Source organism: Mytilus galloprovincialis, chromosome 1 (genome assembly GCF_965363235.1).
Source record: "Mytilus galloprovincialis chromosome 1, xbMytGall1.hap1.1, whole genome shotgun sequence".
NCBI classification, from domain to species: Eukaryota; Metazoa; Mollusca; class Bivalvia; order Mytilida; family Mytilidae; genus Mytilus; species Mytilus galloprovincialis.
Window position 1 is genome coordinate 113730174 of NC_134838.1, and position 18341 is coordinate 113748514.

An 18341-nucleotide genomic window follows, 5' to 3' on the forward strand; every position below is an offset into this window, starting at 1 on the left:
AATTAATAATTACATTAGATGTATGTTTCATTATAATACTTTATTCTGATTGGCTAACTGCACATCACTTGTTATTCCGTAAGCAATTGCATTGCTCAATAAAACTTTTCATTCATGATAACACGTGGTCCCACAATAAAGTGCACAGGTGAATCAAATAAAACAATAATGAAATTTGTGTTTTCATGATCATTGCTAAAAAATGTAATTATAAGTATTGAATGCTTCTTTTTGTAACTTCATAGGGTTGTAAAAGCGTTGACCGTGCGCACATTTTTAGTATGAAACACTTCCGCGCTTCATACAAAATGTACTTCGGTCAACGCTTTTACACCCAAATGAAGTTACAAAAAGAAGCATTCAATTCTTAATTGAAAACGTCAAGCCAGTCAACTTTATCCAAGAAATTCATGAAGAACTGCAGACGATATACTAAGTCGTAAGAGAAACTCTGCATTTTCTTATATTTTTTTGAGTAAGCCACTGTGGTACCACTTAATCATGATTCAATAAAACTCATCATAGATACCAGGATTACAATTCCAATTTGAGAAAATGTGCATATAACACTTACATCAGTTGCAAATTGTAACTTATAAAACATGCACAGGACGTTGAACAAATAAGATCTAAAAAAAACCAAAACACATGTTCAACGAAATATTTAAATCTACTGTTTATTTGTTTTTTGTTCGACTCATGCTTTATAGGCATTGGTGTTAACTTTTCTGTTGTTCACGTCCTACCAATGATCAAACCAGCGATTTTGTAAGTTTCTTACTCACAGGAGAAATATTTTGCCCTATACTTTTTAGTTGATCAACAATATCCGTCATTGCAGTCGAAGATACATAAAAAAACCACAAGTGAAGTTATTTACACAAAGCTAAGTGATTATCGTTGAAAAGTATAAAAGTTATAGTTGAAAAATAGTATTATATTTAATTTCAAACGACACTTTTAATACAATAACCAATTGTACACGATTGCAACCAAATCTAAGTTAATTATTAACACTATTATAGCATCATACAATTATTTTTTCAGATTAATGAACCAATAATATTCTACCGATAACCGCTTTATACATTTTGTACCATGTTGTAACGTAACTATCGTGTTTTTAAGAAAATAAGTACAAACAGATTGACATAAATTAAGTAACTTAAAACCAAAAGCAGTTAAAGCTTTTCCTTGTTCAACGCTAAATCATTATACAAACATCCGATAATTAGATCTATTGTTAATTTGTTGACAGAAAACTACGAACATATGGTAAAAATGGTAGCGTGAAAACTATACGTCTTTCCTGCCGTTAAATCGTTCTAAAACAACTTATATTGATCTGCCAGTCATTGAACTATACAAGTCAAGATGCTTCAAGAAGGGGGACGTTAATAGTCATATTTTATAAAGTTCATTTGTATTGCCGTAAAGCGAAAACATGCCCCACAAGTATTCTACGATTAATTGTTTAAAATTGTGCGCCCTAATTCAGTCGATTCGTCATGTATTTATTTCAAAATACATAATTTAACCTTGGTTTTTATCAGTTATTTAACAATAATTTATGATGATGACGAATTGAAATTTAATTTCTGCCTGCCATATTATTTTTACATTTTAATTTTACACATTTTATTTTACACATTTTATTTTAGATTTAACCTCTAATAGCGTTTAATTCCAAACACATTCGGTATATACTGAACGTACCATTACGCAAGTTTATATGTCTGCACATTAACTTTGTTCTATTATAAATGTTGAATCATAGAACACGACTTTTAGCAATGATGATCTTCTAACAGACATGATCATGTACATTTTATTTTCAATTTCGTTTTATTATTAATAATATATGGTTCCTAAAATAGAAGAACGAGAAAAAAGTGTCGTAGTTTTATTTTACGAATATTAATGTTGACATTTACATACTATCTTCAAATATCCAATAAAGTGAAAAACGAATCGTTACACAGAAATCCCGACTTCCATATTTGACGTTATAATTATACTAAACACATATACTTGTCCTATATAGTCGTTTTATTTTTATCCACATTTAACATACATATCCATATTCGTTGATAGTTTGGCAATAGAGAGCTTGCTCTTTTGAACTCAATATTCATTTTTATGAGTTATTCTTTGGATTCAATCATCACAAACCAATATATATTGTTCTATTTATAAGAATAGCATAAATAACTTAATTCTCTAGATAATATTGTAAATTTAGCCTGTATTGTGACGAATATTGCAATTATGTTATCAACATTTTCTCGTTCCAATGTACACATCTAAACTCAAAGACAGATTGGGGAAAAAAATTGCGTAACCACCTATCATTTTAACAGGGAATAAAATTAGGCGCCCTTAAAAGTTAAGCATGCATCCTCAAATATATGTATTATTTGGATAGTTTTTGCTATAATGTGTAAGTATCAGCGGATACATTTTGTAAATGAAAAATGTATCATTTAGAAGACCTTTCCTTCTGGAATCATTAACTAAAAGAGAGGAGAAAGATAGCAAAGGGATATTAAAACTGATAAGGTGAATAAAACACTTGACAACACCATGGCAAAACAAAAGGACCAAAAGACTAACAACAGTATACTAAACACATCATAGATAATGCAACAGTATACACAACACATCATAGATAACACAACAGTATACACAACACATCATAGATAATACAACAGTATACACAACACATCATAGATTACACAACAGTATACACAACACATCATAGATAACAAAACAGTATACACAACACATAGATAACACGACAGTATACACAACACATCATAGATAATACAACAGTATACACAACAAATCATAAATAAACAACAGTATACACAACACATCATAGATAAACAACAGTATACACAACACATCATAGATTACACAACAGTATACACAACACATCATAGATAACATAACAGTATACACGACACATCATAGATAATACAACAGTATACACAACACATCATAGATAATACAACAGTATACACAACACATAGATAACACGACAGTATACACAACACATCACAGAAAACACGACAGTATACACAACACATCATAGATATCAGAACAGTATACACAACACATAGATAACACGACAGTATACAACACATCATAGATAATACAACAGTATACACCACACATTATAGATAACACGACAGTATACACAACACATCATAGATACCACGACAGTATACACAACACATCATAGATAACACAACAGTATACACAACACATCATAGATTACACAACACATCATAGATAACAAAACAGTATACACAACATATACATAGATAATACAATATATTAAGATATAAATAAGGTCCCAACTCTCACAGGCAACGTTGATATTTTGAACATGCAGTTCTTGTAGTATTCACGATTATTAATGTAGACATCTTTGGCTATCTATATTTGGGTTTGAGCTTTCCTGTCGAGGATCCAAGAAAAAGAAGGATAGGATTTTGGACTCCCAAAATTAATACATCGTTTAATATTTTCATTTGATTAACCATATGATGGATTGAAGTGTGAGGTGTAGTAATTATTCCTGTACATCACATAAACTTAAGGCATATTTCTCAAAATAAACCACGTTTTATATAAAAGATCTAAATCTGAGATAATTTATGACCTTCATTACTTCGACTGACATCGACTATATTTGTCAACTTAAAGTACAATATCTGTAAGATGATTGCACTATACAATATTTATCATAATATTAATCTTATGTATTGATATATAACATATAAAGCACTCTTGATTGTCATTATTACGCGCAAAATGGTAACATAACAAAAGAAAATTACAAAAAAGACAAGTAATTTAACACAAGTAATCATTTTACGCCATCATGATCTGAGATAATATATAAGCGTGACATTTGCACTTTTGGGGCTAAAAATGCTATTAAAAAAAAAAAGAATTTTCGCTTTGCATTTTTTAAAATTTACTTTAGTTTTAAGACATCGTTGTTTTTATGTATTAGATTCAAGACATCGTTTTAAACTTAGCTGTATTAATAATAGATACTGTTGTCTTGTTTTAATACTATAAACCATATGATAAAATAATGCAATTTAGAAACTTTGACTATTTACTTGTTCTGATACGAGGATACGAGAAATAATCGTTGAGCTTTTGATTTTGCCAATTTATAAAGGACTAACATTTTGATTTACCTTAGATTTCGGTCGTTTTTATTATTTTACTTTTTAAGGGTAAAATTTCGTCTCATACTAAATAATGAATTTAGACATCTGAACTTTTTCTGTCGATGACATTTAAGCACTTCCAGTGATTATTTCGACGAAAATGTTTCTTGATTGAAATAGATAATTTTCCTCGCCTTGAAATTGATAATTCCAACTTATTTTCAATGCAGCATTTCCACAGATACCTCTGTGGTACATAAACTCTTTTTACAATTCTCCTCCTACTTGACTATGATAGCAAGTTTGATCCTTTACTGAGAAAATATATCACATTTGATATGTAGTAGAACTCATTAAAAAATTTAATGGTTGTGAACCTATTATCAGGAGACATATTTTCTACAAATGTCTCTCCTGCATTAAGACAACGTAAATGAAAATGAGTCACAATAACATAGTTCAAGATAACCTTTAACATCTGTTTGTTAAAAAAAAATATCGTATGAGACCAAAGGTAACATTTACTTAACCGGAAGTAGCATATGATCTCCTTTAGTTCACTTTCAAGCATATCAAAAGCATTATTTTTTGCATCAGTCTGAAGAAACTAACTTCTTTTCAAAATGTCTTTGATGTGGAAAGACCTTCAATTTTTCTCTGAACAATTGGTTTTTAATTATTTTTTTTTTCTTCGCCAAATTTTGTTCTTGCGACAAATGTTTGTTTCGCAATATGTTGCTTAAATATTTCTTATATTGTATCATATAGTTTATGCGCTTTTAAATTTCACCCTGCTAAGCCGAACCATTTTCTTTGTAAGAGTTATCTCCCTATTCAGTTTACAAATTGTTTGTTCCATCCTCAGGATTTTTTGGCTAATTTGGATCAAGCGATTTGATAAAATTTTATAGCAGTTATCTTCCTTTACAAAATAAAATTGTCGGTATGTGTTTTCAACTCATCAACTATTAACCATATAACCCTGGAATGTTTTTATTTGAGACCCTTAGGTTCTAACTTAGAAAATTAGGTCAAGGTCAAAGGTTCAGGTCAAGTTCTAAATTTTGACTTTTCCTTGTTTTGAGATTTTGACAATTTTAAAAATATACATTAAAGAACAAGTGCAATATGTCTGCATTATTGTAATGAAGATATGTTACATTTGGTCTGATACAATTAAATGGTATATTATAGGAGTTTGCGCCCCTGAAATGTCTTAATATAAGGTTATTTGTTTATAACTTCAACTAAGTTCATTATAAAGCCATACGACCACGTACAAAAAGTTAGGTGACATATGACCTTGAAAAATGACAAGCGGGAGTGAACTTGAGAAAACCGGAAGTAGCTATTTTTGCACTTTTTTCATATCAAAGTAGTCAGAATCCATATATTTTGTAATCTAAATACATTTACTTATCACTAATGACTAGAAGTGACTTTCGGTAAACCGGAGGTGGTCAATTATATCCCGGTTTACAGGCAAAAGTATATAGAAATTATATATTTTTTGAATCAGTGTGAAAGAAGCTATCATATGAGACCAAAAGCAACATTTACTTAACCGGAAGTAGCATATGATTTCCTTTAGTTCACTTTCAAGCATATCAAAACCATTATTTATCACATCAGTCTGAAGAAACTATCATCTTTTCAAAATTTATTTGATGTGGAAAGACCTTCAATTGTTCTCTGAGGAAGGAATATATATATACCTACAACAGATGTATCCATCGGATATATATATACCTACAACAGATGTATCCATCGGATCGCCATCAATGATGGTGATACATGGCTGTGTACATAATGTATATACAACTCGTCTAAACATCAACCCAACAATGTTAGATCTGTAAATTTGCTTTCGCAAATTTTTGGTTCTTCCCTCGCCGGGATTCGAACCATCCCGGCGAGGGAAGAACCAAAAATTTGCGAAAGCAAATTTACAGATCTAACATTGTTGGGTTGATGTTTAGACGAGTTGTATATATATATATATGAATATGAAATATGGTTTATCTAATACAGAAATGTGTTAGTCAAAATAACAATTATAAATGTGTTCATTGACGAAGTCAATTGAGATAGGCATTTTTATGAAAAGTGAATATAAAAGGGGTTAAACAAAGATTTAATGTATTGAATTAGGAATAAGTGGGACTGGTAAGAAATTAGCTTCAGTCAGTGGAATTAGTAATTATAAAAATGTTTGATATTTACTTAGCTTTCGTGAGAATACGACTAATCAAACTAAATTAACATCAATTTTGTGTTCTGGTGTTTGATAATAATATAATGACATGTCTCCTAGGTGAGAGACACGCAACAAGGGAATAAGCACAATTTTATCAGATTCAACTACAAAAGGATTTTCACATTTGCTTTTACTTCCTGAGAATATCCCTGATTTTTTACTGATCGGGGAATGACATCCTTTTGAAATAAAAACAAAAATAATGGTAATGTAAATGTCAACTTTTTTAAAAGACAATTAAGGTTAATTTAGTTTATTTCAGCATTGACATTAAGTTTTTTTCTTCTTTACAGGAATTTCTTAAATTATTATATTCGTTTATTTCCGACAAATGCATGTGTGCCCTATATTTAATAATGAACGGCTAACCTATGTCAGCAAAAACATAAAAATAGTTTACCAGTGCCAATTTTTATTAACAAATAAACATGACAATATAGATTGTCTGAAGTGTGCTATTTTGTTTTGTATTGTACTGATGTTTGTTTATTTTGATAGAAGAGCGAACACAATACTATCCCGTATCTAGTTTAATGACGTTATGGAAAGATATTTTTCTGAAGCAATTAGTTACACCGGGACTATTGAAATAAAATATTGTCTTTCTACATTTAATGTAGTCATTCAAAATACAAAAAAAAACACCAGAAAATCTATGACAAACTAGAAATGCTGAAGCGTACAGACTAAACGTAAGAACACAAGCATAGTTCATTTGATGTGTACTCTCTTGAAACGAGTGTAGAGAATTATAGCTTGTTACACAGCCAGCATTAGTGTAGAGAATTAAAGCTTGTTACACAGCCAGCATTAGTGTAGAGAATTATAGCTTGTTACACAGTCAGCATAAGTGTAGAGAATTATAGCTTGTTACACAGCCAGCATTAATGTAGAGAATTATAGCTTGTTACACAGTCAGCATTAGTGTACATAATTATCGCTTGTTACACAGTCAGAATTAGTGTAGAGAATTATAGCTTGTTACACAGCCAGCATTAATGTAGAGAATTATAGCTTGTTACAGTCAGCATTAGTGTAGCGAATTATAGCTTGTTACACAGCCAGCATTAGTGTAGAGAATTATAGCTTGTTACACAGCCAGCATTAGTGTAGAGAATTATAGCTTGTTACACAGCCAGCATTAGTGTAGAGAATTATAGCTTGTTACACAGCCAGCATTAGTGTAGAGAATTACAGCTTGTTACACAGCCAGCATTAGTATAGAGAATTACAGCTTCTTACACAGCCAGCATTAGTGTAGAGAATTATAGCTTGTTACACAGCCAGCATTAGTGTAGAGAATTATAGCTTGTTACACAGCCAGCATAAGGGTAGAGAATTATAGCTTGTTACACAGCCAGCATTAGTGTAGAGAATTATAGCTTGTTACACAGTCAGCATTAGTGTAGAGAATTATAGCTTGTTACACAGCCAACATTAGTGTAGAGAATTATAGCTTGTTACACAGCCAGCATTAGTGTAGAGAATTATAGCTTGTTACACAGTCAGCATTAGTGTAGAGAATTATATCTTGTTACACAGCCAGCATTAGTGTAGAGAATTATATCTTGTTACACAGTCAGCATTAGTGTAGAGAATTGTAGCTTGTTACACAGCCAGCATTAGTGTAGAGAATTGTAGCTTGTTACACAGCCAGAATTAGTGTAGCGAATTATAGCTTGTTACACAGTCAGCATTAGTGTAGAGAATTATAGCTTGTTACACAGCCAGCATTAATGTAGAGAATTATAGCTTGTTACACAGCCAGCATTAGTGTAGAGAATTATAGCTTGTTACACAGCCAGCACTAGTGTACAGAATTATCGCTTGTTACACAGTCAGCATTAGTGTAGAGAATTATAGCTTGTTACACAGCCAGCATTAGTGTAGAGAATTATAGCTTGTTACACAGTCAGGATTAGTGTAGAGAATTATAGCTTGTTACACAGCCAGCATTAGTGTAGAGAATTATAGCTTGTTACACAGCCAGCATTAGTGTAGAGAATTATAGCTTGATACACAGCCAGCGAGTGTAGAGAATAATAGCTTGTTACACAGCCAGCATTAGTGTAGAGAATTATAGCTTGTTACACAGCCAGCATTAGTGTAGAGAATTACAGCTTGTTACACAGCTAGCATTAGTATAGAGAATTATAGCTTGTTACACAGCCAGCATTAGTGTAGAGAATTATAGCTTGTTACACAGCCAGCGAGTGTAGAGAATTATAGCTTGTTACACAGCCAGCATTAGTGTAGAGAATTATAGCTTGTTACACAGCCAGCATAAGGGTAGAGAATTATAGCTTGTTACACAGCCAGTATTAGTGTAGAGAATTATAGCTTGTTACACATTCAGCATTAGTGTAGAGAATTATAGCTTGTTACACAGCCAGCATTAATGTAGAGAATTATAGCTTGTTACACAGCCAGCATTAGTGTAGAGAATTATAGCTTGTTACACAGTCAGCATTATTGTAGAGAATTATAGCTTGTTACACAGCCAGCATTAGTGTAGAGAATTATAGCTTGTTACACAGTCAGCATTAGTGTAGAGAATTATAGCTTGTTACACAGCCAGCATTAGTGTAGAGAATTATAGCTTGTTACACAGTCAGCATTAGTGTAGAGAATTATAGCTTGTTACACAGCCAGCATTAGTGTAGAGAATTATAGCTTGTTACACAGCCAGCATTAGTGTAGAGAATTATAGCTTGTTACACAGCCAGCATTAGTGTAGAGAATTATAGCTTGTTACACAGCCAGCATTAATGTAGAGAATTATAGCTTGTTACACAGTCAGCATTAATGTAGAGAATTATAGCTTGTTACACAGTCAGCATTACACTTCATCAAAGACTTACCAATAAGACTTAATTAAAAACCGTGGTCATTGTAACTCAAATCTCTCGAGAGTCGTGAGTATCTGGAACAGTAGTGGCCTACCTAGTTATCCCGATAAGAAAAATGGTGATAACTCATATCTGAGGTCAACTTAAACAGAGAGAATTGCAAGTCACGATAGGAGGATGAGTTTTCTGTTCCTTTGTAATCCTTTATATTGCTCAGAAACAAAGTACATAAACTCGGATGTTCAAGTCAAATTTTGAAGTTTAACGTCACTTAAATCAAAGATTAACATATACTTGATTTGAAGTTAATTGTGAGATTATACAACCTAATAAGAATAATCGAACTTCTCTTTTCAAAGTGTTGCTTATTTCGACTGTGACAGAAGTTCCGCGGGTATCTGTAGACAAAGCGGAAACATTGGTTAATTGGTCATAACGTAACAGTATATCTCTCTATTTAGTAAGACATCTAAAGATATTGATATGGCTGTTTCGACAGAAAAATATTATAAATTCTATTGAAGCCCATATTTGCTTCTTTAAGATTTTATGATTAGTTAATACTGCTAATTGAGAGAAGAAAACAATAAAACCGTATGAAGTCTATGGAAATGTCATGAAGCATTTAAGTTAAGTACTTCAATTTAAAACTGATGATAGTGAACACAGCTTATATTCAAGAAAATACTACGTTATTTTAAAATACATCGAAGAGATGAAATTTAAATAAGCAGTAACTGTTATTGTCACATACAATTGCGTTAAATACCTAATATATTTATTAAATTCAAAGTTAACTGGCTTACAACTATATTCGGGTCTTTTGGCGGTCGTCATCTGAGTTTGTAAATAGAAGTAGGTAGTAAACTACTTAGCAATGTATTATACACCTACAAAAAGACATAAAGTGGATGTATAGAAAACAGAATTCTCATTACACCCTAAACAGGTATAACTAAGACAGTATTGAACAAAGCTGTCACTGCTGTTCGTCACCTTCTGCAAATTAGCTAATTAATTAAACTCTTGCGTGCACATGTACCGTCATACTGATCTAAATTATTAAACAACAGTGGGAAAAGAGACGATTAAATGAATGACCTGTCCGTAGACGACGTTATCCGCTAACAAATAAGTTTATTGGTGAAAAGTGCACGAAATTAATCTTAGAAAACCACATTGATCTAAAGAGATCGACAATGATTACAACGTGTAATAACTGGCTACAATAACTAGTCCATTATGTTACTAAGTAGTTTTCTATACTAAAGTGCATGTACTAAAGAGAACATATTTAGTGGTGCATAATTGGCGGCATTAACTGTATCTTCGAAAAATGTCAGTATTAAATATATAATATTCAGACAAGAAACAATCGAAATGTAAAACAAAATTAAGATAACTCAAAAACATAAAAGATCAAACTGTTGAAATACTGAACTGCTCAGAAAATGCTAGACAAATTTTGCATGCCGGCCAGGGATATTCAAAGTCATGTCAGTACTCTATGAACCTTGTTGTACACATTTGATATAGATTCGTATTTAAACCCAAACCCTTCTATGTCGACCATATTGGATGAACAGTCGACAGCATATTTCCACAAAACTCGATATTGTAAACCAACTAATTTTCGCGAGCGATTTACTTCCGTGATTTTCCCAAGTAGAAAAATAATGCGAATATGTACAACTTGAATTTTTCCGTATTAAACTACATAAAACAATTTGAAAACCGGAAACTCAATAGCCGCGAAAAGAGATAGCATTGGCTAAACGCGAAAAAAAGTATCCGCGAAAATAAGTTTGTTTACAATAATCAAAAACTCATTCAATTCACTTGTATTGTAAGTTATTTGGACGTTTCGCAAAAACTTTTCTTTAGATTTCTCCTTTAATACTATTTCCCAATCAGCAGAAATTACAAAATTTTCAAAAGGTATCTCACACAATTTTGAAGTAATTGGTTTCAACGGGTTGATCAGCATTTGAGAAAACGATGTTTCTCAATATTTCATATCAAAAGTGAGTGAGAAAAAAATCCAAAAAACCTGACGCTGCAAAATAATGTGTAAGTTGGTCGGCGCGCAGCTATACTCGATATGTACCAAACAAGAACTACTTCTGTTATATTTGGTTTCAATTACATGATCAGTTCTTCAGGAAAAAAATCTAATTATGCACATAGGGATTCCTTGTGTATAATGGTATTAGTTTGTCGATATGCATGCATCGATGAAGCATTACCAGTAAATATCACTCAGGGAATCTTTCGTTTGATTATTAAAGCTTTCCCCAAGTAGATCATTTATTAACACATTTTCAATACACCCAGTTTAAAATCTATTATACTCCACTACTCCACTGATGTCCTTAAAAACTAAAATAAAACACTATTACCAATGATGTCATAAAAACTATAATAAAATACTTTTCCCAACTGATGTCCATAAAATCTAGAATAAAATACCTATATAACCTAATGATACAATTCATACTGATGACAAAGCAACATTAAATTATACCTGCAATTCTTTTATCTCCTAAAATAGCAATTAAGATCGACAGTTTAGCTATATATAGTATACGATGTGTTCATTTTCTTAGGGTGTTATGTGAAGGGGTTGGGTCGGCTTAATACATTGTTCTTTCCCTTAAATTTGCTTGTTTACAGAAAAACATATAGTGTCTATTTGATTGTTGTTATTTTACTAAGTTTTCAAACCCTTTAGGCAAAGTTGACCTAAGATGTATCCGGCTATCATGTTTGGTAAGACATTATTGGTCATTAGCTCTTTCACAGTTTTAGTTTTGTAGCCGATCCATCATCCAAGATGGCCGCCAGCATGGGACTTAGTTTAACATAGGACCCTATGGGAAATGCATACAAATGACTTCTTCTAGAGAACCACTGAATGGAATGAATCCAAACATGGCATGAATGTTCCTTATGAGTTGCTGACCAAGTGTTGTTACTTTGTAGCCGATCCATCATCCAAGATGGCCGCCAGCAGGGGACTTAGTTTAACATAGGACCCTATGGGAAATGCATACAAATGACTTCTTCTAGAGAACCACTGAATGGAATGAAACCAAACATGGCATGAATGTTCCTTATGAGGTACTGACCAAGTATGGTTACTTTTTAACCGATCCATCATCCAAGATGGCCACCAACGGGGGACTTAGTTTAACATAGGACCCTATTGGAAATGCATACAAATGACTTCTTCTAGAGAACCACTGAATGGAATGAAACCAAACATGACATGAATGTTCCTTATGATGTGCTAACCAAGTGTTGTTACTTTGTATCCGATCCATCATCCAAGATGGCCACCAGCGGGGGACTTAGTTTGACATAGGACCCTATTAGAAATGCATACAAATGACTTCGTTTAGAGAACCACTGAATGGAATGAAACCAAACATGGCATGAATGTTCCTTATGAGGTGCTGACCAAGTGTTGTTACTTTGTAACTGATCCATCATCCAAGATGGCCGCCAGCGGGGGAACTTAGGACCCTATGGGAAATGCATACACATGACATCTTTAAGAGAACCACTGAATGGAATGAAACCAAACATACCATAAATGTTCCTTATGAAATGCTGACCAACTGTTGTTACTTTGTAGTCAAATTTTATCTGTTTATATGATTTCAAAAACCCAAGTAGACTCAGGTGAGCGATACAGGCTCTTGAGAGCCTCTAGTTATTTAGACCCCATACCACTCTAAATAAAACATTTGTATTTTTAAATGTGCAGCTATTTCTTTTTAATTAGTATGTATAGCAGAGTGGCGAAAGATACCAGAGGTACAGCCAAACTCATAAATCGAAAATAAACTGACAACGCCATGGCTAAAAATGAAAAAGACATCAAAAATAAACTGACAACGTCATGGGTAAAAATGAAAAAGACAAACAGACAAATAATAGTACACGTGACACAACATAGAAAACTAAAAACTAAGCAACACGAACCCCACCAAAAACTGGGGGAACCCAGGTGCTTCAGAAGGGTATGCAGATCCTGCTCCACATGTGGTACTATATAATGGTCATAATTGTAATATATATTAATATATTAAGCAACGATTATATATCTCCGCAAATAACAATTGGATATTCGTTTTTTGAAGACCTCCCCAACAATTTAAACCATGATTATTCAAAATTTAATGAGTACCTTGTAATCCTGTTTTTGTACTAATATCAAAATCGAAAAGAAAGTGAAATGACAGAATCTATGTATTCTTCATACATTAGTAGTTAATATCAGGTGATGTTGTAGAATGATCCAGCTTTACCGGCCTGTTTCTTTGTTACCTTTGTATTTTATCTAATACATACTATTTAGTTTTTGATCATATATATTGATAACGAAATCAATGTTTGAACCAATAAAACAAACAAAAAAAAAGTATCATTTGTCGTAGATTTATATATAGAGGTTCGCGTGTGAAACTTAAATATCAAATTCTAGGACAGCTATTAGATCTTATTACTGTTTATATTTGGTTTATTTAAAGAAAGTTCATAATGATAAATTTTTGCAGCATATTTAGAGATAATTAATCATAAAATATTCAGACGATATTACAGAGTTTGGCCATCAATTGTTATTCACAACATATATAGGTGATGTCAATTGCAAAATAAATGTAGTCATAACTTGCATTGATTTTCAATTGGGTAAAGTTTTTTAATGACTGAATTTCACAATATTTGGCATTCTGTAGAGAAAAAAAAACAGCACATCTCAATTGTAATACGATTCGAAATGTTGCATTTTCAAAACTGGACATTACTGCCAATTTTTACTAGATTAAAAACCAAATAGTTGACAGATGCATTTTCCGCGGAGGAATCATTACGTTTTTGTCGCATAAATTTGAGAAAATATTGAGATTTTAAGATTTGTCATATGGATATTTGTAGATAACTGACGGTTATAACAATATTGAGGAAAGGAAATAATAAAACTATGAAGTTCAACATGATCTGTTTTCATTTGATTACCAGCTTCTCATCAGCTGATTTATTTATACATATCTCTTCTTTTTACAACTACATATATTGATAGGGCATCTTTCTTGAAAAACAAAACTTTTAATTTAATCTTAGTTGGTTCAATGCGGTTATATCAGTGAATATGCAAAATATTTTCAAAGTAAAATAAAAAAAATCAGTTGAAAAGGGCTAACTCCTCGTATGGATACGTCATTCGCGTTCTATTATAAATTAGAAAATACGTGGAACTACACACGTCAAAATTATTTAACACGTAGTGAAATGAACCATTTGTGGTTTCTTATAAATTTTATAAAATTTTTGGACTATTTTAAATCTCGGTCTATTTCTGAAAATAATTCTTACATACTTTTGATTTTTTAACCCTTTATGCTAACATTGCCCATGTGAAATTTTAACTTTTAAAATTGTTTGTATAAGCATTGAGCGAAAACATATGTGACGTATAAAAGAGGGACGAAAGATACCAAAGGGACAGTCAAACTCATAAATCTAAAACAAACTGACAACGCCATGGCTAAAAATGAAAAAGACAAACAAACAACAGCACACACAACACAACATAGAAAACTAAAGAATAAACAACACGAACCCCACATTTTCTGACGTCAGACACGCGAAATTGTTTCTTTTAAAATTGTAACACGATGCTAACTGCTGTACCCATATTTTGACTATTTTATTTACTATGTCTGTTTAGTCACGCATCATTGTAAATATAACGGAATTTGATGAGACTGTCGTATACAGTGAAAGGTTTAGCGCTATAAAACCAGGTTTAATCCACCATTTTCTACATTTGAAAATGCCTGTACCAAGTTAGGAATATGACAGTTGTTGTCCATTCGTTTTTATGTGTTTGTCATTGGATTTTGTCATGTGATTGGGGACTTTTCGATTTGATTTTCCTCTCAGTTCAGTATTTTTGTGATTTTACTTTTTATTCAAACTGTTCAAAACTTGTAAAAGAGGGACGAAAGATACCAGAGGGACAGTCAAACTCATAAATCGAAAATAAACTGACAACGCCATGGCTAAAAATGAAAAAGACAACAAACAGTACACATGACACAACATAGAAAACTAAAGAATAAACCAAACAAACCCCACCAAAAACTAGGGGTGGTCTGAGGTGCTCCGGAAAGGTAAGCAGATCCTGCGCCAAATTGTAACAATTTTTCATGTGCAAGAATACAAAAAAAATTGACACAACATGATGTAATAGACGAAAAGATTTTTTTTACAACATGAAAAATATATTAAAAAAATGCCTACATTACATATTTTTTTGTGATGCTGGACATCTATACGAATCACAAAAAAGATCCATGCTTGAAAAAAGCGATGCGACTTGCATTTGTGGCAATTTACCAAATCTGCATCCAAATCAAAAATCTATGTGAAGAGACAAAAACAATATTTCAATCATACTATCGTATTCAGGGAAATGTTGACTCACACGTAACAAGTTATGATTAAGCCTCAAAAACACTTAAAAGTTAAAGAACCATTGAAGGAACCCATAGAAAAAGTTTTTAAATACTGTACACATTAAAATAAAAAAAAAAACACAACTGATTATTGTCTTTACTTTGCTAATTGAAATATAATGTCACAGGTCTATTTTAATAGTTGCTTCTGCCATTGAATCCGAATATGCTTCGAAAAGTTCCCTTTTGTTTATTTCAATTAAGTTTTCTTATTTATAGCCATATATAGCTTTAAATGCATTTTCAGGAAGGATTACAAAATCACAAACATATTGATATTTATTTTAGAGAACAAAGGAAAATTCCAAGACATAAACATGTAGTGACGTAGACACATTGTAACACTATACATAAGTGCATTATGTAATAACAGTAATGTATGTCATTAAATATTTTACAAAGCTAAGGAGCAAAAATTACAACATTGTAATTAAACTAATAAAACTAAAATAATAATGGTTTCAGTTATAAGACAAGATTAGACAATAGGTTTTATAACTATGACAACCAGAGGCGTTCAGATGTTATCTTTAAACATTAGACATGAATAATAGACCAAAGACCAAAATGGTCTGGTTTCACATGTTTTTCTTACAAAATTGGAAAATGGTCCTTAAAGAGCATTAAAAAATTAATAAAATATAAAATGCAAACAAAGTTGGATATAAACGTTAATAGAGGTAAAACAAAATTTTATGAAGTTTTATTGATTTGGATAAAGACTGCAGAAGTTAATTTCTAAAAATATTGCTCTTTGAAAATGGTGTTGCCAAATTATTAAGTTTCAAATCAGGAACATGACTGCAGAAGCTGATTGCTAAACATATTGTTGTTTGAAAATGGTGCTTCGAAATGATTAAGTTTCAAATCAGGACTATTTAAAAACTCTTGTAACAGTTCTAAATAGCAGGCGCACAATTTATATACGTATACAATCTTTCCTGGAATTTTGAAGAATCTGATAAGAAAATTGAAGGAAGAGTTGAATACTCATAAACGGTGACATTTTATGAATACTTTGCAAAAAAGATCTTTAATCACGAAAAAATGCATCATACAATTTATATAAGTCACGAGGTACACAATCGTTCTGTCTGTTGAATATTTAAACAGAGCACTTTCTTTATGTCAACTCTTGTACTAGTAACTCGCCATACACTTAACGAAGTAATCCTTGTTCATATATAACTAATTACTGTATTATAATTGTAATGTTCAAAGCCTAACCAATTAATGGCATTATATGCCCAAATCAATTTACTTGTTAAGAAATAGTTTGAGAATGCACTAATTTGTCCAATGTATGGCTACAATTTGTTGAATAGCAAAATTTCATTACGTATTTAATTAAAAGCTAACAGCATGTTTTAACTATGTTTAAATTTTCATCTTCATCTTGAAATACAAACAACGTAAATGCGATTAAATTCCACAGTAGAAACAGCGATTGTAGCCCGAGTTTTTAATCAGTGCAAAATTACAACCAAGCCTTCACTGGACAATACCAGAACTTCGCATTCTATTGTTATAGGTCTTTTAAAAATCAAGTTTACGTTTTCAAACATTGTAAAGTTATTCTACGTTTGTTACAAAGTACAAGCCGAAAGTTAGTTTCGTAGACACCATCGTACGTTCTACAAATCTCCCGTTAAAATTACAAACGTATATACACATTAGAGTATCGGTATTGACAGATTAATATAAAACAGACAGTGATTACAGCTATTGTATTAGTTTTGCACCTTTGATAACTATTTGCACACGTGTTCCTTGGAGAACAATAAATGTCTTTCCAAACAAACCAGACAATTTTTCTCTGAATAAATCTTTTATAACGTAGATGAGATTGTTTTCTACAATTTCAATATTTATAGCAAGACAAACATCGAAAAGTCAGTTCATGTTATTCATATATACAATGTATAGCCACCTCAATTACAATTTTGATGGTTTGCCTCATCATTTTTTTGTTATAAGAATTAGTAACTGAAAGCATGATTAATTATTACGAAGACTTTAACTGATGAAAAGAATAAGACTAAAACAATGAAGTATGATATGAAACTTGATTTTGAAAGTATTAACTCATCAGTTGGGATTTAGCATAATCATGTAGCGCAGACATGAGCCTGATGGGAGCTAGTTTGTTTTTGCCATTCACAACTAGAAAGCATAACACAAGCTAAATATAAAAAAAGATGTGGTGCAATTGCCAATGGAAGAAATATTCAAAAGAGACAAATGACACATAAACTTACAAGTACATGTCACCGTACGGCCTCAACAATGAGGTAAGCTAATAGTATTATACCGCATAGTCAGCTGAAAAAAGGACCCAAAATCGCAAATGTAAAATAATTCAAACGGAAAAAAAACTAACGGCCTAATCTATGTACTAAAGAAAATGTCACCGTACGGCCTTCAACAATGAAGAAAGCTAATACCACATAGTCAGCTATAAAATTTAAAGGCCCCGAAATCACAAATTTAAAACAATTCAAACGAAAAATCTTTATAC

The 18341-nt window shown here is 31.8% G+C and overlaps 1 protein-coding gene across 3 annotated transcripts in view; it reads right to left on the minus strand.

The window, feature by feature from the left end:
• LOC143052265 (orexin receptor type 2-like) overlaps positions 1-18341 on the minus strand; it is a 98073-nt gene that overhangs the window by 46386 nt on the left and 33346 nt on the right. The window lies entirely within an intron of this gene.